Below are 26,845 nucleotides of genomic sequence, written 5' to 3'. Positions count from 1 at the left end.
ATACAGCCCATCATTGTTATTTTGCTCTCCTCTGCTAGTGGACTTTAGCTCCAATCTGGATGATCTGCAGCATGGGCTTATCAAAAGACACCACGGTTAATAACTTTGGTTCACACAAATTAACCATCCATAGAAAACATAAATACTATACAATAACTGTATTGCACATGGATGAATGATAAAAGGTGTTCTAGCCTCTCTCACTAATCTAGAAGGCTGGGGTACAAGTCTCACCCCAACCACAAACAAGCTGCTCTTGAAGAATGCTGTAGGATATTGTGATCTTAAATTGGAAAATCTCTGATTGCAATCTCACCTTGACAGGACTGTGTGTGCTGCAGCAGCGATGGAAAAAAATGCACGAAGGAAGGATTAGACTGGACCTTGAGAAAGCTGACTCCAGAATCATATTCAAGTAATTCCATTGCAGATATAGGATGATGAAGCCACATTAATGTGCCTTATGATGGTCCTGCCATAAGTCAACTCCAATAAGCCAGATGGCTTTTTGCTGTTCTTTCATCCTGGTGTTGTACATAAAGCCTATCTTATTCTAAAGATGTGGCAGCAAACACCTTCGACGTTTTGTGTAAAGAGGAACCTCTGGTTTCACTTCAAATTCTGTGTCAGCTGAAATTCTGTGGCCTCTGTAGATGGAGGTGCACCTCCCAACCACTCCCACCCTGTTTTTCACAGACTTAGAGATTGTGTGCCACTTATCTCAGGCCATTAGACGCAGCCATAATGTCACAGTCTTTTTAACATCACACAATATATTGCCACTTCCCTGAATGGTCTCTGTAATTCATCCATGGTGTCTTCAGAAGGAATGCACAGTTCCTTCATAAGCAGTTCTTATCGGAAAGCACTCTTGTTGGTGGTTTGTTTAAATCGGCTGCTTAAAACTGTGTAATTAATTCAGTATACAAGAGAAATATGACATATGGTTACCATAAAGGAACTGCAGGCCTAGTGGAGATAAATCAATCCTTAGCTAGAAGAAACAGATGTTTCCTGCAAATTCAGATTGTTGTTTCACAACCTTACAAGGTTTGGGGTTTCATCACTGACTGCCTTCAGCCATCATATAAACTATTTGCATTTGCAGCCCATCTAGAAAGAGCATAAATAAATGTTTTAGCTTACATCGATGGAACAAACTGTGGCCAAATAGTTCAAGTGTGGCACAATAAGAACCCTAGCAACTGATGTGACGTAATGGCTAGAGAGCTGGAGTTGCTCCCAGGCACCCTGAATTCAAATCCTACTCAATTATGAAACTCACTGGGTGACCTTGAGCTAGCTATCTCTCAATCTAACAAACCCCACAAAATTGATGTGAGGATAAACTGGTGGGTCAAGAATAATGAATGCTGCCCTGAATTCCTTGGAGGAAAGGAGGGAGAAAAATGTAATAAATGTAAGACATAGAGAAATAAACATTGGCATCTGATAGAACTATAGCCATTACTCATAGACTCCTCCCCTTCCATCCAGTTACATTGATTCACACTTGAAAAAAAGAGGGGTGTCATTCCTGTCAGATTGCAGTTTTTGAAGCCACAATCCACCATGTTTTATGAACTTTTCCCCTATGGTGACGAAAACAGGGGTGCAGGGCAGTACAATTCCATGACTTTTTTTTTTTCAGACAAAGAATAGTGACATCATCTGCCAGAGTCCTGGGTAACTGGCATATTCTCTTTCTGAATAGTGAATAAGATTTACAGATTTGTTAGTGACAGATTAACTTAAAGGAAATAACGAGAATAAGGGAAATAATCAAGCAGAGCGTGGATACACTTTTCCTTTTCTTTGATTTGGTTCCCACTTCATGCTAGCAATTTAAATCATAACACTGATTTGCAATATTGATTGCATTTCTAATTAAAGGCTAAAGGTTGCATTTTGGCAGGCTGAAAATCTTTTGTTAAAGCTCAGCGTGGCCAATGAGTGGAGTAGGACTTATGCAGTCATGTTAATCCTAATGAATTGGGCATTTTACTATGTACTGGTGCTCTATGTATGTGCAAGTATGTACATGAATAAACAAGTATGTAATGGATGGCTACATTTCTGGACTCTACTTAAAGGTGTGGCTATGGGCCTGTCATGATGAGCTCTTGCATTTCTGACTGTATCCCTTTACCACTGCTGTTGCTTCAATCCTTGCCAAATCTATTTAAGAGGAGAGGCATAGGGAAAACTGCCCAATGAGCAACATGGGAATCTTCCCAATTTCCCTTGCCCTTTGTAAAGTTCTGGGGAAGAAGGTTGTTCATACAGTGTGGGCAGATGCCAGCTGAGATGCTCCTCCCCAGCTTTTGCATCTGTCTCAATGGGCCAGAAGGCAGTGTGCTGTTTACCCATTCGAATGGAGGCTCCAGCCACAGCTTACTTGCATATGCCATGGGATTTGTTTCAATGCAAATTATACAGTTAGTAACACCGAGTTTTCAAAAGTAAAAGAAAAGTGGCTGGGAGACAAAAAATAATGTATGTGCAAGAGCTATCCGGGTCCATGCATTTTGGATTCTCTAAACTGCACATACACTTTTGCCAGTGTTTAGTTTCCCTGGTTTCTCTCCTTAATTAAGAACTGTTTCTTTTCCATTGTGCTGATGGCTCCTGGACGCAGAATACAAGTGCGTGCTCCAAGTAAATCTCTGCCATGGTTTTCTTATAAGGAAGCTGGAACAGAATGCCTTAGCCAGGGTCACCATGACAGCTTGAAATCTCCTGGGCTACAGCTATCAAGCAGGAATTTGCTTTGCTGGATCTGAATTTGGATTAAAATATTACACTGCCATCTGGTAAAAGAAAGTGAAGACTGTGGGACATGATGCAATGGGGTAGTCATGATAAATGAAAAGGGCAAGGAAGTTATGCAGATGCTACTACTTTTGTACACTGCAACACAGCATGGCTTTAATCAGTATTCGAAAATAATCAAAGGTTCCGGATGCATGATTGTGGCCAAATAATTGTGTATGCCATGATAATCTGTGTCATATTCACCTTCTCCTGATAAATGGGCAGCTTTTGCAAGGAAGCATAAACATCTATAGGACATCAAAGCAATTGGCATTGAGCCTGAGCTTTAAAGTTTTCACGCACACTCCTCTGAAGCGACCCTCCCCACTTTCAATCCGAGTTAGTTCTTTTATTCCCAAATGTCACCTGTTTGTTTTATAGGAGTGTTCCGAGATGTGTAGCATTTAAAAGAATTATCTAACAGGACAGGACATGCCCAAAAGGTTAAGTGAAATTATAAGGTTTTAGGGCAGTTGTCTGCCCTGACATTGTTCTCATTATCAAAATGCTGAATAGAGTCTCTAAAGGATAAAACCTATGACTCTGGTCTGGTCTGTTAACAATTAAACCACTTTAGCTCAGGCATAACCACTTAAGAAGTCTGATCAACCTTCTGTTGTGAGACCTTTGATGTCCAAATTGAATTGTTAACTACACAGTCTGCAGACTCCAATCCATTTCCCATTACCTCTTCATTTACCTGGACAAACAGAGGTAAAGTTTCCACTTAGGAACTGATCCATCAGCAAATCTCTTAAAATATTAGAGACCTTGTTCCATGCTTTATCTGTTCCTTAAAATCAAATGGATTTATGTGCAGTGCTTAGACAGCTAACATTCCCTCTGGCTTTATCAAGGTGATTGCTTACAAAAGAACTGTGGATTGCCAGAATGCTACATTGCTAGGAAGATGAAAAATGGGGCAGCCCCAATATCACCCCATGGTAGAGTTGCCACCTGTCCTGTATAATGCATGATTGTCCCATATTTCTATTTAAAATGCTGCATCCCGTATCGATACAGTTTTGTCCTGTGTTTCAGCTCTTCTCTCTCTCTGTGTGTGTGAAGTTAGGAATCCTCTCCAAGTACAGGTGTTTGAAAGGGTGTGTGAAAGGTCATGTATTTAAGCTCTGCGTAGCCAAACACAGACAGATTTACAAATTCATGTTGATGTGTGTGCGACAATTTCCAGAGGGCTCATCCTGTTAGGCTGCAATAGATTGCAATGGATTGTTTTAAAGTCACTTCAGCACCAGAGAGAGGGGGGGGAATCACCCCCCAAAGACGCTGCCCCACCCTGTCCTGTATTCTGCCAGAACAAAGATGGCAACCTCACCCCATGGGAGCATCCTTCATCCCCACCAGAATCTTACTGCAGCTGCAAAGGTCTTGATCTGGTATGACTATGCAGGAGTTGAGACTTTTCCCTTCTTTAGTTTGCCACTACAATTACTGGAATTTCTAAAACTCTTCTTGGCTTTTGAGCTGGAAGTGGCCCAAAAGTTCAACGTTTTGATATTTGGACCAAACTGGCTAAAGTTTTGAGGGAACAAGGGGCTGGGGACACTCACCCCCTTTCACATTGCCTCACTGCTTCCACCTGCATCTTGCAATGCAGTCCTCACAGTTGCTGGTAGCTGCTGCCACCTCCCAGTGCCCTTCTAAAGAGAACTAGACACAGCAGACCCTAAGGACATCACCCGTGGAGATTTGCTATCAGTGGTTCATGCATCTGGAAATACAGTTGTCTGTAGCAGGGGTGGTATATTTTTTTCAAGAGCCACATTCCTTCAGGGGTCATGTGTTGAGGGCCACAAGTCAAGGGTGAGTCAAGCCACACTCCTCTGTTTAGATCATCACCACCCAAGCTTCTCCCCTTTTTCTTTCTTTCTTAAAATTTGTTACACACATTAAGATTTGTTACATCATTACAGTACCATCGTCATTTACCACTGCCACCCCACATCCACTTACTGCCTTTTATATATTCTGCAGTATGACAAGTTTTCATATTCCTCTCTTAGATAAGCGCCCCGTGACTTTTTGCTATAGGTTTTTTCTTTGTTGTGTTTCTTCTTAATTTTCCAAGTTCAGCACTTTCCATCTTGCATTTTGGATTTTTAAAAGAATCGCATGACAGACCTTTCTCACAACAAACACTCCAGATCTTAGGATCTGATAGTGTGTATCACCCATGTAATTACTGATTGCAATTGCTTGCTGCACAATTGCTAAATGTGCGAATCGCTTTGCATCTGCCTTTGATCCCAGAGAAACACAGCTTTAGCAAAGCTGCAAGTTTTTTGTCCCTTCCTTTATGTTTGATTAATATGGCTGGAGTGAACGTCTCAGTTTTGTGCATGGGAGGAAGCAGTTGCCCGGGCATATAATTGGGTTCCCAGTAGAACCAGCAGAAATAAGACAACCCGTGGCTTCTGATTCTGGCCCTCAACACAAGAAGGCTTACATTCAGGAGCACATGAAAGAAGCAGAGATTTCTGTGACATCTGTGGAAGGCAGTTTTAGCGTTGCTGCTCTTAGGACTGCAACACACAGGTGGGTAGCATTCACTGAGTCTAGCCCTCAGGGGGAAAGACGAGGGAAAGGCACAGTAAGGTCTAGAAAGTGTATGACCTGCATGCAAAAATAGAGCTTAACAACAAGAACAAAAGGAAGCACAGCCTTACACATGTTCATGGATTCTTAATATAAATATTTATAGGGCGCAGGTTTTCTCATTTGTGATGGTTCCCCTCCCATGACAATCCATCCCTCGGTGCTATCTTTTAAAAGATGCACACAGACAGGAAACACTCTCCTTTTAGCTGAGATTCCTTGTTATCAGCATCTCCCTAGATAGGAACATGGCAAAAAATAAGTTTGCAAATGTAGGCATTAGTATAAGGTGACCAGCAGAATTCTACTCTCCATATTATAGATACAATGAAAATACGGCATTTGCTTTTATATGTGTATTTTTATCACTCAGTGACTGGAATGCCAAGTGGAGAGCAGCGCATGTGAAAGAGGCATCACAGATCAAACGAAAACTATCTCACCTAAGCACTTCGTATCTCCCTGTGCACATATACACAGATGAGCTTGTGGCATTAAAAGAGGATTAGATAAATTCATGGAGGATAAGGCTATCAATGACTAGGATGGCTATGTTCTAACTCCACTGTCAGAGGCAAGATGTGCCTTTATGCCAGTACCTGGGAACCACAGGAGGGGAGAGCGCTGTTGTTTATATTTATATTTATTTATATTTATATTATTTTTATATTTTTATATATTTATTATTTCCAAAACAAAAAAAGGAAAATTACAAACAAAATTCAGCATCCATATTCGTTTCCTAACATAAACCTGTTACATGATTAACTAAATCAAATATACCTAATTACTCTAAATTTCTCTTTGCTGTATACAAATACATCACAATTAGAAATTATATATTAAAACTTTTATATTATAAATAATATTTCAAATTCCCCCATACCCCCCACTCCCCTTCACTCATGTGTGATATCAATTTTTTGCTTCTTCCGTCTTGTCGTGTTGTTTTAAATTAGTCATTATTCAGTTAGCTTCTTCATTATTTTCTTGCTTACCCCTGCATGTTTTACATGTTATCTTTTAATATTCCAGTTCCGGAACCATATTCTTTCATATATTCCTTCACTCCATTCCACTCTTTAATTATTCTCTGTTTTGATTGGCCTCTAATAATTGCCATCAATTTTGCCATTTCCACAAACTCACAGAGTTTGCTTTGCCATTTTAATAATGGTGTTATTTTCTCCCCCTTCTGGTTGGCCAATGTGAAAACTGGATGCCAACCTAGGTGGGCCATTGGCCTGATCCAGCAGGTTCTTCTTATGTTCTTATGTTCTTATGAAAGCAATTAACGCGTTTAGTTGTGAATGATCAATTATCAAGTGCTGCACATATGCAGGTGATCAAGTTAAGAAGAAACATTAAGTGAAAATGAAAGGTCTACTAGCTGCAAAAAGGAAGCATGCTTTGCATAACAGCATGCATATGGTGCTGTATTTATTTGTGTAAATAACTTTTTTTATTTTTCTCTTATTTCCTTGGATTCCTAGTGTCTCGCCAAAGAATCATTTCTCCCCCCCAAAAATTGTCTGACTCCCTACTGCTTTTATTGCTGAGTGCCTACAAGAAGCACAGTGTGTGCATCTCATTAGTGCTTTCTGTCAATGACATTAAATGAGATCTCATGCAGAAAACTGGGGAAATCCAATGCTCCGATTAATGAAATGTCAGGTAAATCTATACAGCTACCCTTTTTGTGTCTAATAAGGAGCTTGTATGTATGAGAATAATACATCTACCACAACCCCAAAGCACAGTGAGTACACCAGAGGTGATCCATTTCTTTCTTGTGTGTACATGAGGTTTGTCTCCCAAATTGATACGACTGATTGATTATATTTCTATGCCGCTTTTCATGCACATGAATTGCAAAGCAGCTTACAAACAGTAAACAACTATAGCCTAGCAGAACATAATGAATACAACATAAATCAGATAGAGTAATCATGGTTGGATGGCCATTTGTCACAGACAGAATAAAATATGGAAGAACCATCAGTAAAAATGATACTAATATCACAAACAACATTAAAAAACATTAAAAACATTAAAAAACACCAGCAAGTAGAGAAAGCTAAAAACAACTAAACACTATGAAGGCTAAAATAATCACTCATTAAAAATCTGAAGAAGGCCAAGTAAACAGTTACATCACTAAAAAGGTAAAGGGACCCCTGACCATTAGGTCCAGTCGTGGCCGACTCTGGGGTTGCGGCATTTTTCTCACTTTATTGGCCGAGGGAGGCGGCGTACAGCTTCTGGGTCATGTGGCTAGCATGACTAAGCCGCTTCTGGCAAACCAGAGCAGCGCACAGAAACGCCATTTACCTTCCCGCCAGAGCGGTACCTATTTATTTACTTGCACTTTGACATGCTTTCGAACTGCTAGGTTGGCAGGAGCAGGGACCAAGCAACGGGAGCTTACCCCATCGTAGGGATTCGAACCGCCACCCACGTCCCTGTTACATCACTGCTTAGTGCCAAAATAACAATGTTGGTGCCTAATGTACATATAGGGTAGGTATGGACAAACTTTGACCTTCCAGATGTTGCTGAACATCTCCCATGAGCTCCAGGAATCATGGCTATTGGCCAGATGTGAGGGGAGCTATAATTCAGCAACATCTGGCAGTCCAAACGTTCCCCTTCCACTCAAGGGGAGGGCATTCCACAAATGGGAAACCACCACTTTACTCTCTATACACAATCTATGTTGTGATATTTATCCTCACAAATGTATTCTAGGGCTATGCCACCTATTGGCAAGATGGTGTTGCCTTATTTGGCATATATGTCAGAAATAACAACTTTGCGACCTATATCAGATATGAACTCATTTGGTAATGCAGGTGTGTTTAGCACTGCCCATGTCGGCTGAATTGAATTTTATTCTGGGCAGGATGTAGTGCTCTCTTTTATTATTGCCTTTGGCTTACTTCATAATGCTAAATTAGCTCAGTAAAACTAATGCCATCATGAAAATCATATAGCTTTATGGCATATCACACAGCTGTAACTCACGAAAGCATTGTCAGACGCAGGGTTATAAAGAAAGTCCTGTGGCATAATCTAATGGAGATAATAATCTGATTGCTGTCAAATGAAGTTGAGAGATTTCTCTGCTCAGAAGGTTGGAAACAAAAGCCTGATAAATGGTTCACTTCGACCTAATGAGGGAGAGGGCAACCAAAGATTATGGTTAACGATATTTCTAGACAATCTGAGATGTGCATGGAGCAAAACCCAGGGTTATGCAAAAGATACAAATCTCGAATAAAGAAATCAAGCAGGGTGGCTTGGGACAGATTTGGGGGTTCTTTAGCACCCAAAACTGAAGCAGGGGTTTCCAAAGTGCTTTGAAGTGCTTCAGAACCGCGGATGGTATGAATGCATTGCAGGCAACGGACCTGCAAAAATTGAAAGATTTCCCCCAAAAGTTACCATATAGGGCAAAAGTTATGGTGGGGAGAGAGGGGAAGGAGAGTTCTTTTGTGACTGGCAGTTCTAGCTCCTCATCAGAGAGAATGATTACCGTATGTTAGGGATTTCCAGTCATGGTTCTTCAGGGCGGGGATGTTGTAGTGCATTAGCTAATAGTCTATTCTGTGCCCTTTGCTCTTTGCTAGTTCTGGCAATGGTGCTTGCTTGGAAAATGCTATATATTCAAGTCCTTCTGCTTCTATGCCACATGCCCACACATTCACTCCTGTCAAATCAACTCTGCATTTGGTTTCTGTGACTTGGGTGCCAACTGAGCAGAACACAAGCCCGAAGCTGTTTTTCCCACCCACCCATCATATCTCCTTATCATCTGACCATTTTGTATAGCAGGCTTATTTCTACACACACACACACACACACACACACACACACACACACTCCTCCTAATGAATAGGCATTATCAGAGTTCAAGGACAATTTGCAGCCAAACAGTCTCAGGTCATGTCACAGCCAGATAAATGAATACTGTACACTCAGTAAGGTCCCTGAGTAAAAAATAAAAATAAGGACACATAAACTTTACACTGAAATGATTGATTCCCTGTAATAAATCAGTGGTTGAGTACATCAACCCCTCACCAAATTTGGACTCTAGTGGGTACCACAAGCTGAACAATGCAGGCTGAACCTCAGGAGTAATTACCATATTTTTCGTTCTATAAGACTCACCAGACCACAAGACGCACCTAGTTTTTGGAGGAGGAAAACAAGAAGAAAAAAAATTCTGAATCTCAGAAGCCAGAACAGCAAGAAGGATCGCTGCACAGTGAAAGCCGCAATCCCTCTTGCTGTTCTGGCTTCTGGGATAGCTGCGCAGCCTGCATTTGCTCCATAAGACGCACACACATTTCCCCTTACTTTTTAGGAGGGAAAAAGTGAGTCTTATAGAGCAAAAAATATGGTAATTAGTCCTGTCTTGGGTTGTTGCTTTTTAACAAGTGTGGACAGCAAATGTACTCTGGCATGTGCGAAAGGCAGTGTTTCTTTGTTTTGCATTGCAGGGGGTAGGACTAGAATTTGTGCAGATAACTTTCTTAGGGCCAAAGCCCTATGTAAAGAGGCGTGTCTTTATCATACAGCAAAAGCTATACAGTGAAGATGCTATAAATGTTATTTATTTATTTTCAAAAAATATATCCTGCCCTTCATCCTATCATCGCTGGGTAGATTATAAGAATGATCACATAAAACAATAAACAGTATAACCAGAATCAATACAATATAATTGGAGTGAGATTTATACTCATATTCTACTGCAATATTGCCTACAATGTTCACTTATGTTATCATCTGGCATGTGTCAGAAATACCAATATTTCAACCAATATTGGATATAATCTCATATTTAGCAATGTGCACATGTTGACACTGCCTATATCAACCTCTCCAGGTGTCCCTATTTTCTAGGGACAGCCCTGATTTAGAGAAACCATCCCGGTTTCTGGTTTGATCCTGTAATGTCCCGTTTTTCCTCAGGATGTCCCTATTTTCATTGGATAAATGTTGGCAGGTATGGAGTTATTTGACCTCCAAGCCATCTGAAGGCAATCCTGTATATGGAAGCTTTTAAAAAACGTTTAATGTTTTATTTTATATTTATATATGTTGTAAGCCTCTCGGAATGGCTAGGGCAACCCAGAAAGATGTGTGAGGTATAAATAGTAAAATTATCTTTATGGAATAGGATGTCCCTATTTGCATCTGATAAATGTTGAGGCTCCAATACTTTGGTCACCTCATGAGAAGAGGAGACTCCCTGGAAAAGACCCTGATGTTGGGAAAGATGGAGAGCACAAGAAGAAGAGGGCGACAGAGGACGAGATGGTTGGACAGTGTTCTCGAAGCTACAAACATGAGTCTGACCAAACTGCGGGAGGCAGTGGAAGACAGGAGTGCCTGGCGTGCTCTGGTCCATGGGGTCACAAAGAGTCGGACACGACTAAACAACTAAACAACAACAAAATGTTGGAGGGTATGCTATATTAAGCTGAACTGAATTTTATTTTGGCAGAAAAAATAATACTCTGTAGCTCTCATTGCCCTTGGCTCATCATGCTAAATTAGCTTGCTAAAACGAATGCCATCATGAAAATAATAAAAAAATGATGCATAAACTTTTCCATTATTAGCTGGTTACCCCCAAAGATGGAGCTATGGATTCTGTTTCAAATTTTTGGAAATAATCTGTTGACTTTCCATTGTTTTTGTAGCTGCACTGTGAGAAAATAGAGTATTTCTCTTGCACTTTATAAAGCATTCATTTGTATGAAAGCTGCAGCCTGTACATGTGGTAAGCAGGCCTTGGCAGATTTAGGCAGGTAGGCAGTTTTTTATGAGTCTTTTACATCTTTAGAGGTATATTACCTGGCGTCCCTTCAAAGCTTCTAGCGAAATACATCTTGTTTGAGTTTACTCAGGAATGGCTTTTATCTGCTTTTACTAGAAATCTGTCTGATCAGTGACAGATGCAAGGGACAAACATTTTATGGCAGGGAAATGCTATGTGTGAAAATTATATTTTGATAAAGCTACATGTGGCAACACAGCAAAATAAGATATTCTCTTTACACAAGAGACATCATCAAGTTTTATAATTGGAATTGGAGTTTAACACTAGCACTTCTAACAATAAGTAATCAGTTACAGAGTCTTTAAAAAGATGCAACATACTTGATTCATTTATTTTCTTTTGGTTTCATTTGGTAGGGGGAGTGTTGTCTCTACTGACAGATCCAAAAGTATTCAAAGCCTGGAGAGCTTCAGGAATTTGGGATTATTTGTCAAAGTCAGAAAACAAGGAGCTAGAAATATAAACTCTGAGATTTCTTACACTTACAACAAAGTTCTATACAAATTTACGCAGAAGTAAGTTCCACAGTAGTCAATGAAGCTCACTTCCAGGTAAATGTGCATAGGGTTGCTTACCTGGGAGTAAGCCCAAGTAAACATAGTGGGCTGTTGTACAGTATAACCCCAGTAAGCACCACTTACATGTTTAGTAATCTTCTGGAATTCAATGGAAACACTTACAATTATTAACATATGTGAATACTTTGTTTATATAACCCAGGCTGAATTTTCTATTAGGGTTGACAGATGCAAAACAGGGCAGAGGTCCTACATCTTTAATATTTCTATTTAAGGGCATTTATATAACACAACTAGTAAAGGTGTAGAAGTCCAGTCCTCTTTGGCATCTCACCACACTAAAAGAATCTGTCACAGTTTTATCACCTAAAATCATGAGATTAGTTACCATCCAGCTGGTGTGTCTGTGAGGTTTTTGTGTCAGCGTATAAATCACACACTGCTAGAGTTGTTTCTTTTCGTATGTCAATGTATTTCTTATCAATAAAAAAAATCAGTGTGGTGTGAGCAAAATTTTATTCTGAAAGTGCGGCCTAGAGAAAAAAGGTTTTTTTTAAAAATATATATATATATTTATTAAGATTTTTAAATACAAGTATAAACATAATAACCAATATAACATGTATCTTAGCATAGTTTCATAACTTCTTTGGACTCCCTCACGTCTCCCGCTCCCACTTACATCATTGTAAATTTTTACCAGCAATTTATCATCTTGTTTACATTCTTGTGCCCCATTCATTTAAATATACTCTAATAGTTCTCCAGAAGGTTTATATTTCTCACTTGTCATCCCAATTCCATCTAATTTAGTGGTGCTCAATTATTTATGATCTAGCATCCTTCTTAACATTCAACCAAATTACAGTATTTTTGCAAATACATCTTAAATTTCTTCCAATCTTCTTCAACCCTCTCCTCTCCCAGGTCTCAGATTCTGCCGGTCATCTCGGCCAGTTCCATATAGTCTATCAGTTGTATCTGCCATTCTTCCAGTGTGGGTAGATCTTGGGTTTTCCAATGCTTAGCGATGAGTATCCTTGCTGCCGTTGTTGCGTACAGGAATAAAGTTCTGTCTTTCTTTATCACCCTCTGGCCGACAATACCCAGGAGGAAGGCCTCTGGTTTCTTGGGGAAAGTATACTTAAATACCTTTTTCAACTCATTATATATCATTTCCCAGAAGGCCTTCACTCTAGGGCAGGTCCACCAGAGGTGAAAGAATGTTCCTTCATTTCCTTTACATTTCCAACATTTGTTGTCAGACAAATGGTATATTTTGGCAAGTTTAACTGGGGTCATGTACCATCTATATATCATTTTCATTACATTTTCCTTCAAAGCATTACATGCAGTGAAGTTCAACCCAGTGGTCCACAACCTTTCCCAGTCCTCAAACATGATGTTATAGCCAATATCCTGTGCCCACTTTATCATAGCCGATTTAACCATTTCGTCTTGTGTGTTCCATTTTAACAGCAAGTTATACATTCTTGAGATTACCTTAGTCTTAGGTTCTAACAATTCTGTTTCCAATTTCGATTTCTCCACCTGGAACCCTAACTTTTTGTCATTTTTAAAGACTTCTTTAATCTGAGCGTAGTGTAGCCAGTCTCGCAGAGAAAAATGGTTTTAGAACCATTGGCTTATATCCTACTCAGAGCAGAACCGTGGAAATTAATGGACATGTCTAACTTTGGTCCATTAATTTCAGCTTAGCTGAATACAATCTCCTGCCAGGATAGGAAAGATTTTGCTTCTCTTGAGATTCTTGGACATTTACTAGTCCACTGAAGTACACAGAGGCATTGTTCATTAACATGGGGCATTAGATTTCAACCAAGAGTTTTGGAGAGACCAGATAAAACAATTTGCTTCTTATGAATGGTTGCATCATTCTTATGAATTGTTACATGATCCTTATGAGTGGCTATATTTAGGGAAGTAATAACCTTTTCATGTGGCTCAGGTCCTCATTTATGTTCTGCTCCATGATTTCATTCACAGTTATCAGCTGCATCTAGAGCGGAGGACTTGCTTGTCATCATTATCTGTGTGAAAGTTTCCGAGAGGAACTTACAAATCAAATGTAAAGGTGAGGAACCTTGATCGTATTTGAAGAAAGGTTAAGATATAAAATTTTAAGAAGATTGATTTTGGACTCTGCTGCTCTTCCAGTTAATTAACGAAAGGCAGAAACAGCTCAAAGATCTGCATTAATATTAATACCCTATAAGAGGGAACTTCCTCCCAATCAGCCACAGCAAAGATGGATCAAAGAGACTTTTCATGAAATGGATGATTTGGCCTCCAGTTAAGTTTCGTGGCACTTTTGCTAACACTTTTAGCAGAGCAAGGGAATGCCTTTCTATCTGATTATGATAGGAACAGTCATTTTCACATACATTTACTTAATAGGGATATCCCCTTATGCCTTAATAAATGTTTGTGGTACAGACAGTCCATCCACATACTATTTAATGATTTTTGCTTGGGCTGATATGATGATAGAATACTGTAAGTAATCTAAAATGTCATAACTCAAATAGTCTACCAAATATATCTGTGTCTCTATTTTGTAAATTGCCCTGAAAACACTACTGAAGGTCCTCCTTACATCTTTTAAATGAAATAATAAAAAAACTGAATTAAATAAAAATAACGGAAATGTCTACTCTGAAACCACACCCTCTTTAACTACTAATCACGAAGGCTATATATCAGAAATGTGCAAAAAAAAAAATATAATAAATATTATTTTTTAAAAAAATAAAATAAAAATATGGAAGAATCAAGAATCAGTTACCAAAGTAGGGTTGTATTTGGCAGATTCAGGGCTTGCCCAAACCAAAGCAGGACTGTTTGAAACACCACAAACTGAAGTGGGATACTTCATTGATTTGGATGTTTAAAAACCATGGTTTGTCTGAGTAGCCACAAAGAGAAACTGGGTGCTGGACCAGACAGGACTTTAGTCTGATTCAGCAGGGTCTCCCAAAAGATGCTGCTTTGGGACCTCTTCACATATTACCTTTTAAGGTGCTCACCTATAAAGGTGTGGAAGCATAACCATCATGTAAAGGTGCATTTATTGGGATCATTAGCAGGATCAGCAGCAATTCCCTGAAAAGAGTACATATGCTGAAAATCCAGGTTTGCTGCCAGGAAATGTGTAAAATAGCCCATAGTTAGAGCAAGGGCATTTGGTGCTATTGAATTCACTAAAAATCCATTTGGTACAATTGGGGTACAATTGGTGTCATTATGCTCACAGATGGGAATTTGATCCAGTGGATATCTCATCTAATGGAATACAAGGGGAGGGTGGGTGTTGTGGGTTTTTTTTTTGAAGGTTTTCTCCTCCTGTAGTTCTCAGCATCACCTGAAAACTGGCACCAGAGAGTTGGGGTACCATCTAGAATAGTGGTGATGCCCGCTAGATCAAGGCATAAGGGTATCGGTTGGCTTCCATCCAGTGGCTACAGTGGAGAAGAATGCACTAATGTGTAACTTATTTCCTGTAAACAAGCTTTGTTTAGGTTCAGGTTGACAAGCTAAAGACAAGAAATACATTAGGAGAAAAAGTGCACTTTTAAGAAGTTAATAATAAAAATATTATTTTTATTATTATGAGAGTCCCATGGACTGCAAGAAGATCAAACCTATCCATTCTTAAGTAAATCAGCCCTGAGTGCTCACTGGAAGGACAGATCCTGAAGCTGAGACTCCAATACTTTGGCCACCTCATGAGAAGAGAAGACTCCCTGGAAAAGACCCTGATGTTGGGAAAGATGGAGAGCACAAGGAGAAGGGGACAACAGAGGACGAGATGGTTGGACAGTATTCTCAAAGCTACCAGCATGAGTTTAACCAAACTGCGGGAGGCAGTGGAAGACAAGAGTGCCTGGCGTGCTTTGGTCCATGGGGTCACGAAGAGTCGGACATGACTAAACAACTAAACAACAACAACAGCAAAAATACTGTGTTGCCAAAGAAGAAACACTGGAATTATTGGTTGTTCTTCTCATAAGAAAATTCCTGAAATTGAAAGACATTACTAACTTAGATGCATCAACTTCATTGGGCCTACTCTATGCAGAACCTAGCTGTCTGCAACTTTGTGTCTGATTCACAACATGTTACACAGAAATCTTCAAACTGTGCCAAAAGTTTCAAATAAGCCCATGCTTTTGGTAACTTGAGATTTCAAGGAAAGTATATTTAAGCTGCATACAATAGTACAAAGAGTATTCTGAGAGCAACATTACTGACACAGTATGTTCCAATTACCAGGCACCATTATCAATGTTTCTTGCATGGCTTCTATACTGAGTGATAAATATAAACATGGGAGACAACTTTGCTGCATGCTGTTGTGACAGTTAATGACTTATTTCCCAGGGTGACAACCGGAAAGATATAAAACTGGAATGGAGCATAGGAACCTTTGGGGTTTTCCTCCACAAATGACATAGAGCATATTTTGACAAGCCATCTTGACTCATACAGCCCTCTGGATTATCTTTAGAATCCATTCTAGTTTAAAAGATGGTGACCTCTCTCTGTGAAGGCAAACAAATGGGTTTTAAAAAGAAGAGAAACTTTCAAACGGAAAAAGTTTGGCAAAATGTTTCTTTCTGAAAAGCTTCAATTTCCAAATAATGCTGTACTCATGTCAGGGTGAGCATTTCTCTTAATAAAACCACTTTGTTACTTTGACCCCTAAGTCTTTGTTCCAAATAGCAAACCTGCAAAAAATCTTCTGAGACATTCAGAGAAATTCAGAAGTAATGACCTAGAAGAATACAAAAGACAGCAGGAAAAAAATGTAGAGATCACCAGTGTGCAGGCTATTATTTATTTAATGATCTGATACTCAGTATATAATGGACATGGCTTTTAAGTGCTAAGCATCTGAGGGCATTCCAAAGTCCGATGTAAGCTAACCCTATCCTTTGTTCCTATCCTATCCTCTCTTTCTGTTTCTTTCATTGAGCAAGCAAGCATTTACCAGTTCTTGGGTGAGAATAGAGAATTTGTGAGGGTTGGAGCCCAATTTATACATTATATATGAGCCATGTGTCTTCTATTTAGATTAGAACCTGATGTGACATGGACTTCTCGTCAGCGAGTTCCTTTAGGTGTGCTCAGTAAATTCTATGGAACCAATGACACTTTCCTTCAAGCAGCTCAACTCTCCATGCTGCACTGCAAGGCATATTTTGTACAATAAGACCAGCACTTACAGTTGGAACCTTTGGAAAGTTGGTGAGCACCATCATTAGTGGAGCTCCAACTGGGGCTTTTTGTTGAATCTTAATTAATTAACTGCCAGAGTCATCTCGTATGTGTGGGAGAGACCCAAGCCTTACAATAATGATTCTTAAGTAATACAAAGCCAAGGTTTAGCTGTACACAGTTCTCTGATTTTGACTTGGAACTATATTTTAGCAAGCAATTACTAGCTGACTTTCATGGTACTTAAGCATTCATAACACAGCTCTAGATGGAAGCCTAAAAAATATTAGGACAAATCTTTCTACACAGCCAAGGATTAGATACCTATTCATTTTATTGATTGAAACATTCTAGGTAAACTCCAGTGGTTATAAGCTCTTACAGCTCATGAAGCTATTCACCTGGAACTGCACTCCACTGTACTTTGAATGACCACGCTACTTTTTTTTGTAGTAGAGAAATGCCCATAAATCCAAATCTGGGCAGTTAAAACAGTACAGTATTGTCTAGATCATTCTGATGCTGTTTTGTTTTAGTAATTCAAAGGACTCAGACTATGTAAGTGTCTAATGTGTGTCTAATGTATAATCCACATTAAGACACAGCTTCAGCTGATGTCATAAAATATGTTGATATAAAGAACTAGACAACTTCATTATTTGCCCCACTATGTCTTTTTAAATAAAACAGCAAAGTTTCAGACCTCAATTTCACCTATCAGTCTCCATTGTTTGTATGCATGCACAGATACAAGTGTTTTTGAGATGAGACCAAAAACATTCCCCCATGTTTATAGATTCACACATCTAGAAGGTCATCAAAGTTTACTCCTAGCTCAAAGCTGGATTCTCAGCCACACTAGTTTTATCCATATCATCCTAGCTTAATATTGATAAAGCAGGATATAGCTGCTGAAAAGTACTGGAGCAATCCATGTGTACAACATCAAGATCATCACTAAGGTCAAGAGGCATCACACACCTGTAGGATATTGCTTCAGATAGTTCACGCAAATGAACCAAAGTACTCCTGACATGAGAAATACTTAATCAAATATCTAACCCAAAGCAAAACATTCTTTCTTTATGAAATGGAGAAAGAAATAAAGAAAGAAAGCCATTGACTTTGGCTTACATTATATGAACACATTTTTATGAAGGTATATTTATTTAGTGCTCAATCAGGGAAAATGTGGGTTTGGGTTTTCCAAGGATTGTCTTTTATTTTTATTTTTTTAAAAATAATATTTATTAAAGTTTCAACAATTACAGAAAGAAAAAAATAAACATACCACATTAAACAAAAACAAAACAACACACCACAATATAAAAAAAAGAATGAAGAAAGAAAAACAGAGAAATGAAACCCATTGAACAAAAGCAAAAACGCAACAACAACAAAAATACTTCAGATCTCCTCATTACTATTCTTTCATTAGCATATTTCCTTGACCTCCTCACACCTCCCTTTTTTGTATTCTAGGTCAATTATCTATTTCAGCAAATCCTTTCCCTCTTTTAAAATTTTTGTCCTGTAAATTGTCTTAATATAATGTAACTTTACTTTTCCTCCTTTCACCAATTAACAGTCAGTTATTCCCAAATCCTTTGTATCATTCCTACTAAAATCATATAATATTACTAACAAATATTAATTTTACAGTGTTTCTGTAAATAGTCTTTAAACTTTTTCCAATCTTCTTCCACCGACTCTTCTCCCTGGTCTCGGATTCTGCCTGGGTTTTCCAAGGATTGTTGTTTGCTCCAATTGAGCTTTAAAGAGTGGGTTTCCATGGGGAAAACTCCAGAGCAAAAAAGGGGGCGGGGCTCAAACACAGAGCTTTCAAGTTCAAGCTATGGTTGGAAAGAGCAGAGGAAAGGTAAGTGTGGATAAGGCCTAGGTTATCCCTGTCCAGATGAAGGTCTATTTGATAGAAGGCACTTCACATCACTGAGGCCACCTGTGCCAAATTTTAAATGGACAGAAGACATTTTCTAACCACAGCAGGTTGCAACTATTTTCCTTTGAAAAGATTCTGATGTAAAAAGTCCCAACAACAGTTATGTTTTCTGGATCCTGTGGTTCACCTTCATAAATTGTTATTTTGACACTTCCTCTGTCAGTTTTCCTGTTTGCTTTTGCTTATATTCTGCTTTCTTCTATGCTATATAGAGAAGCACCTACAGACAATATGACATCTTTGGTGTTTGGTCATCTTTGGTCTTTCAACGTAGCAGAAGGACAATCTTTGGAAAATTCAAGAATGAGAAAGGTTTTGCACTGCTTCGACTGTGCCCTTGTACCTCTGTTGAGCCTGACTGAATAAATGAAAGAACACCTACAAACACGCGCACACACACACCCCAGGAGGCATCCAAAAGTGTAGAACAAGAAAGAGAAATGTGTCTCAAAGATGCCAGAATGAGGAGATGTTTTATTGTCAATGTGCCCAATACCTTTTAACACAATTGCCTTTTTCAGTTGCCTCAGAAGCTTTAGCCATGCAAGGGTTTGTGTGTGTGTGTGTGTGTGTGTGTGTGTGTTTATAAACAGAGGTTTCTTGATCAGGTTTGCAGAAAAATAAGATGGTAAGTCCTTGATAAAGGCCATCCTGCCCAAATGCATCAGTGCACTGAATCAAAGTATGACCGCTTCCACTATTTGTATTATATCCCTTGAGTTCCTTGCAGGAAAGGTGAGATAAAATGCAATAATACAAATGGAATTTTCAAAAAAAAAGTAATAGGCCCCAAAATATCAGCTAACCCTGATTTGCTGACAGGACTTTAGGGCGAAAAGAAAGAAAAAAGGCAAAGACTCAAAATGTTCAAGATATGTCAGAGAGGGTTTATGACACTGCATGGGCTATCCCTGGCATGCCAGCAATATGCCCACTGACCACACATTCAGTGCATGTGAGAAAGGGCTGTCTGTGCACTCTGAAGTGTATGTGCAGAAATTCTCTACCAGAGGAGGCTCCAGCTTGCATGGAAGATCTCTGTATGTGTACATAAAACCACTTAACATGTGTGCCAAGGATGTGAATGGTGGATGGGGTGACTACGGTCTACACTGGTGACAGGGAGCCAAACTAGCCTGCATGGCCCCATGGCCCCCCTTCAAGTGTGGAGGTGAGGTCATCTGAACCCCACTGATTCTAAATGTCCATCCAGACACATGCAGGTTTGTTAAACACGGGCTTCTAAGTTTGGCTATAAAGCAGCCCTTTTTTGATATTTCATTATAATTTGGCAGCCATAAGAAACCATTCATTTAATGATCCAATATAGTTTTTATATTGCTATACTGTGGAACGCCCTCCCACCAGATGTCAAAGAGAACAACAACTACCAGACTTTTAGAAGACATCTGAAGGCAGCCCTGTTCAGGGAAGCTTTTAATGTTTGATGTATCACAGTATTTTTAATATTCTTTTGGAAGCCGCCCAGAGTGACTAGGGAAGCCCAGCCAGATGGGCGGGGTATAAATAGTATATTATTATTATTATTATTATTATTATTATTATTATTATTATTATTTCAACCATAAAAATTATTTAAGTCGTTCTAATCCCCCTCCCCATGTAGTTAGCAAAGTGTGTATACAATCTTTCAAGTTGTTATTTATTCTGCCTCCCATCTCTTATACTGAGTGGCATCCAGCAAAACAGTTGTATGAAACAAGCCTACCCAGATGCTCAGAATGTTGGGGTAATTTTAATATATTTTAGTATTTTAACTTTTGTATGCTTTAAAGTAAGGTTGTAATTTTTTATTTTATTTTTACAGTTTTACAGTTTTACAGGGTTGCTTTGAGGGTTGTTGTTGTTTTACAATCAGTGTATAAATTTCATGAAACAAACAAATAATACTAGTACAAGCTCTTTAGGCTGTGCAGTGAACCCCTCTCCTATCCTCTTTTTTCCTCTCCCCTTTTGCCTGCTCTGAGAGGTTCAGGGAACAACATGAACACATTTAGGAGGATGTGCCAGTGATAAAATAGAGGGACTGAGGACTCTGCAGTCAACATGTTTGGCATTTGTCACATAACCCATACATGCACAGAAATGAGAAGTAAATACCTGGGGTAAGTTTGGAATAAGGGAAGGGGAAAGTGGGTGAGGAAGGGGATGACTGGCGATATGAGCCCAGCTCCAAAAGCAAAAAGTTCAGAGTTCCCCCTGCACTGGAGTGAAGCATTTCAAACTGAAGGTGGTCAAAGTCCATACTCCCCCAATCAGACTTTCTTCACCTCTGTCACTAGAAGCCATGGTTTCCTTTCTCTGTTTTTTTTAAAAAAGTCCCAGAAAAGTATATGACTAAAGAAGAGAGAGAGAAAATAAGAAACTTGTACAAAAAATAAGTAAATCTGACCTGCATTGTGTGATTTTTCTTCCATAAGTGTAGTCCTTTCCCTCCTGTACTGTACTGTACTGTACATCTGAATTGTTTGAAGTGCATTGATTGTTATGAGAATGTAGCTTGAGAAGTTTTTGGTTAAAAGCCCTTTTAGCATCCTCTGCTCTGAGGTATTTTCCATTCTTTTTGCACTTTCAAGGATGGGGGAAAATTCTGCATACCTAAACAAAGCTTCTCGGGTGATTTTGAGGGCACTTTATGTAGGATTTGTTCTTGTCAAAGAGAGGAATTTATCTGTGATTTCTGGTGGTAAGATGACAGAGGGCAGGAAACCAGAACCAAATAAGAATGTTGGTTGCTTTGTGTCTTGCTAAAAGTGCCGCTCATCTTGTAGATGAATGTTTGTGTTTGAATTCAGTTTTCTGGCATGAATTACCTCAGCCGGATCCCATTTTTACACATGCAAAGCAAAGGTTTTAAATGTGCTGCAGTCAACAGCATCTTCTACCTGAAGATAATATTTCAGATTCAGCTTTGTAACTGAGCAAGATGTTGAAGCTGATAGAACTGAAGGAGAGTTGAAAGATAGCACGCCATTTGTCCTTCTGGCAAATCTATAGCTGGCAAACTTTTGTCTGTTGACTTTCACCTTACTCCTGTATTTCCCAGACATTGGCACATACAGTGTCGTAAATCATACCTCCCAAGCTTACTGCTTTTCACACAGTAAAATGCAAATTGGCTTAGTTATTCAACTACTGGATTTCAAACGACTTTAACAACGACATTAACCTTGAATTCCAAAGCACCTACCAGTGCAAACCTATACATGTCTACTCAGATGTAAGCTTGATTGAGCTTAACGGATCCTACTCCCAAGTAAGTGTGCATAGCATTGCAACCTGAATTATTGAATTTATTGTGCTTCTGTTATAATCCTATACCTAAATACTTGTAATAATGCTATAGCTATTTACACTGAACTCAACATAGCTTGTGTCGGAGTATGCAAGTGTAAAGTCGTTTCTTTATTACAAGGTTTGTTTGTTTTTGTTGATGCCAGGAAAGAACAGAATAAATAATTCTTTTACTTCCATGATAGAGCAAACATGTGCCCTCTGAAGACAAAATGTCTTCAGTGAGTGGCATGCATGTTCTTTTGCTCATCAATACTTCCCACGTTGTTAAGTTTTTAACTTCCCAACACTTGATAGAATCCTTTGTCTTACAAAGGGAGCAAGAAAATACAACAGAACCATTTGACAAATAAAATTAAAAAATGGCATGTAGCTTCTCTTTGGAAAATTATTAAACTTTGCACTTCAAATCTCAGACATTTGACTAAATTTCTGTCAATACAGGAACATTTTATTAATTTATAGGAGGTATATGCAATATTGCCAATCTTTCCCTGGATTCACTAGGAAATAAGCCAATGGCAATTCCTCTACACAATAGAAATGGAGATAAATCAGCTCATATCTTGAGTTATTCCAGCGGGCTCAGAAAATGAGTTTGAACACAGGAGACATTATAGCTCTATGTGGATGTTACCCCTCCTGTGATTAGCAATTGTATGAGGCTGTGTGTGTAAGTTGCACATTAATGAACAGACTCACCAGCACAGATATGCCCACATTGCACATGGACAGCAGCTGGTGGGTCCAACTAAGATGGATTAAAATGGTGGTCAATGGATGCAACCCAGCTTTTCTCTTTGCATAGTTGTTAATTATCCAAATAGAACTTCTGTCTCAAGATATGTCTTTTCTCAGATACTTATCAGACTCCTAATTCTATAACTCTACTATACTGCATTTTCAATATATAAAAATGCCACATTTTAGTTCCTTAACGGCACCTGATCATCAGACCTAAAACAAAGACAGAAAAATTCAGTCATTCCTTTCTAATGTCCTCTAACTGTTCAAAACACAGCTTTACAGTGTGGATATCATCAAGTATTCTGCAAGAGCAGACTCTCAGTGGGTTGCAACTAAGATCCTAAAGACCATTTCCTAATTTTGTACATTTTATTGCTGGCCTGATATTTAAGGAGGTGTTTTGAATTGGAGCTATCAAAAGTCCTCTTCAACCATTTCAACTAGCAGTTAACTAAACAGTGAAAGGGACAGTGGGAATGAGTATGCTAATTCATTTTACCTGTCACTGTTTGTGTCACCTTCAAACTTATTGAGGGCAAACCACTACATTTTAGTTTTTGCTCCCCTTCATTTTTTTCCTGGTCCAGGTGGGAAGATGATGATTCCCTTAATAGAGCACTAAAAGGCCAACTATTTCCCCAGATATTATACGGAATACAGGTGTGGGCCCATTCTGATGTCACTGCACTGGAATCAGTACAGCACAAGCTTTTATCCAGACAGAAAAGGTTGGCTAGATCTACCAAAACTATACTGTGAGTAGAAATTTCATAAAGCATTTGAATACAAAAATGAACACACGACTCCTTGAGCACCCAGAGAAAAGAATGTGAGACAAAGGTTGCATTAATACAACATTTCATTCCATTTCCCTGAAGTTTCCTTTCCAGATATTGTCCATATTTTTCTGTGAACTTTCACATAGTGTAGAAGCCACTTCGAGAAATCTAGTGGAATCTAGCAGATGTTTAGCGCTCATTTCTGTGCTAATTGCTTCCAGAAAAATAAGTGTGTTTGCAACCCATTAACCCAGTTTGCACTGTAATTTCCACATGGTTGACATGGGTCATGTCAAGTGGTGGTAGTCTAGCACTTTCCTGCAGTTTTCATGAGTGAATCCTGGGAGAACAGAAGCACACACGTACATAAAGTATGGCAACATGTCCAATGACCTCCATTGTTGTGTCACACTATGCCTAGTGCTGTGAATGAAATTTAGCACAATATTGATCAAAAATACAACAGGACCATTAGAAACTGAGACAAAAGTGCTAGCATTAGAACCAGGAAAATGAATGCCATAATCACCATGTCTGAAAGTACCCAATATTTCCCCATAAGTAGTGCAAATAGTCAACTGTACTTATAAACTATGTGCAGGGCTCTAATTAACAATGAGCCAAACTATATTTTGCAAGTATATTTTTAGTTGAAAAGCACCTGAAATTTTCTTAAAATTGTGTTTCATAACTGGAAATATAATATACAGTTTGTGAGATGTAGTTAAAAGATGTTTGCATGCACCGTTCTACATTTTGGTGGTTTTCAGCTTATGAATGTCCCTTCTCACTGAGAGAACAAGATTTGTTCTGAGAAATAGATACCAATTAGGATAGAACCTGTCATAAAAGGTGGATGCAATTGTGTTCATAATAATATAAATAATTCACTGACTTAATACCTAAAGTCTAAGAAGGTAATATAGAAAGAGCAAATGAAGCATAACTATCTTTTGACAGTTCTTTAAATAAATAGCAGGTGATGTCCCAATCTGTGCCCTTTATGGGGAGAATGTATAATCTGCAAGAAGCTATGCATCAAAATAACCTATAAAAGAATACTTACAAAGAATAAAGATATTCAGATAAGGCTGCAATCTTCTGCATGCTTACAAAGGAGTAAGTCCCATTGACCTTACCTTGATTTATTTCTGAATTGCAGCATAGGATTTGGCCTCTTTTGTTGACATTTCAATAATTTTCCAACTTGTGGTAGATGTCTGTCTTTAGCAGGGAGATTTCTTTCTCTCTGAAGGCTCCCTGAGTATTTTAGAATCACAGTTTTCCAAAGTTCTAAAATGTGTGGGGAGCTTTCAGAGATACCAAACGGTCCCTGCTACAGACAATTGCATTCCACAAGTTGGAAAATAATGGATACAGTGAGTAGGAGGGGCAGAGCTACCACACCAGTTTCTCCTCCCAGCCCCTCACATGTTTGCTTTTCCATACTTGGAACACCTGAAGAGGACTTCTCTTGTACTTCCTTGTTTCCTGTGGCATCTGTGTTTCCTTCAAACCAAGATACAGAAAAGTTTGCATTTGAAAAAGACATTGAAGAGTGGTTTCTGTTTCCAGTTGCAGCTGGCTTCTAAGAAAGAGACAACTTTGGAAAGAGGCAACTTTGACAATGTACTCCATACTCTAGTAACTTTCACGCTGGATTACTGCAATGCTCTCTTCAAGGGAACATTAAAGATGACTTGAAGATGACTCAGAAACTTCAACTGGTCCAAAATACAGCAGCCAAATTACTGGTTGGGATTCTATTTGGAGATCACATAAGCCTCAATAGTGGCATTGGTTGCCAGTTAATTTCCAGGTCTAATTGAAGATGCTTAAATTAGTATTTAACGTCCTAAATGACTTAGGCCCAAAATATCGGAAGGACCATCTCCTTCCCTACAGACCCTTTAATGTATTGTGACCCACAGACGGGACCCTTTTGGTAGTTCCATCACCTTCAGAAGTTGTGGCAAGGAAGGGGGAGGTTAGCAGCCTGGGTGAGAACTTCCTCTGTGACAGCCCTTAAGCTGTAAAATTCCCTCCCTACACTTGACATCTTCATTATGTACTTTTCATCAGATGCTCTTTACCCTGAACTTTGACATCATATATATACCATATAGACCCGCCCTATCATTTTGCTTTAACATTTTAACATTATATTTTTTAATTGTGGGAACCCATCCTGGGGTTACCATGACTGAAATTTTAAAAATTATAGGTCTCTCTCTGCAGGGAAAAAATGTGCTGGGCCTCAGACAATGAATTATTCAGTATAACATCCTCCATGTTACAATGATGCTTTGTCATTTCTGTTTGATACATGTGTTGAGGGAGAGGATGTTTACTATTTTATTTCTTGATCTTTCATTTCTTTAACTCTTGCAAATTTGTGTTAGGTATGTGAGATACCTCATATTTCCACATCTGATTCTACATTTGTATGTATTTGTGTCATGCTTTGCTCAACCGATAGATGATAGTTATGTTCTCTGATAAGATGCCTAAATCTGTTCATATAATAGACCACTTGGCTCTACTGTATTATGGTGCATGTGAGGTCAATAATATCCTTTCTGATACACACTGAATAAATATTTATATGATAAGTCCACACTGCTCCTTGGAGTCTATCAATAATTCATATTTTAGAAGGTCTTAAACACGTGATAAACCATAACGGCTCCAATGGAATAGTTTACTTTCACAAACTACTAGGAGAGTGAGCCCTCATCTTCTCCTTTAACAGAATAATCCTATGTTTCCGTTATACTAGGTAACCTGAAGCTCCACTTTAGCTAATGGGGCCTCCTGCTGCTGCTGCACCGCCGGAGCACGATTTCTGTTCTCATCCTGAAGCAAAGTTCTTAACCTGAAACACTATTTCTGGGTTAGCAGAGTCTGTAACCTGAAGCGTATGTAACCTGAGGTACCACTGTATAGTGGTAAAGAGTTTTTAAAATAAATAGTGACCAACACTTTCCTAAAGATTTAGACACAC

Source organism: Podarcis erhardii (assembly GCF_964252035.2).
Source record: "Podarcis erhardii genome assembly, chromosome: 8".
Classification (NCBI taxonomy): domain Eukaryota; kingdom Metazoa; phylum Chordata; class Lepidosauria; order Squamata; family Lacertidae; genus Podarcis; species Podarcis erhardii.
Note: the sequence above shows the minus strand (reverse complement) of the source record.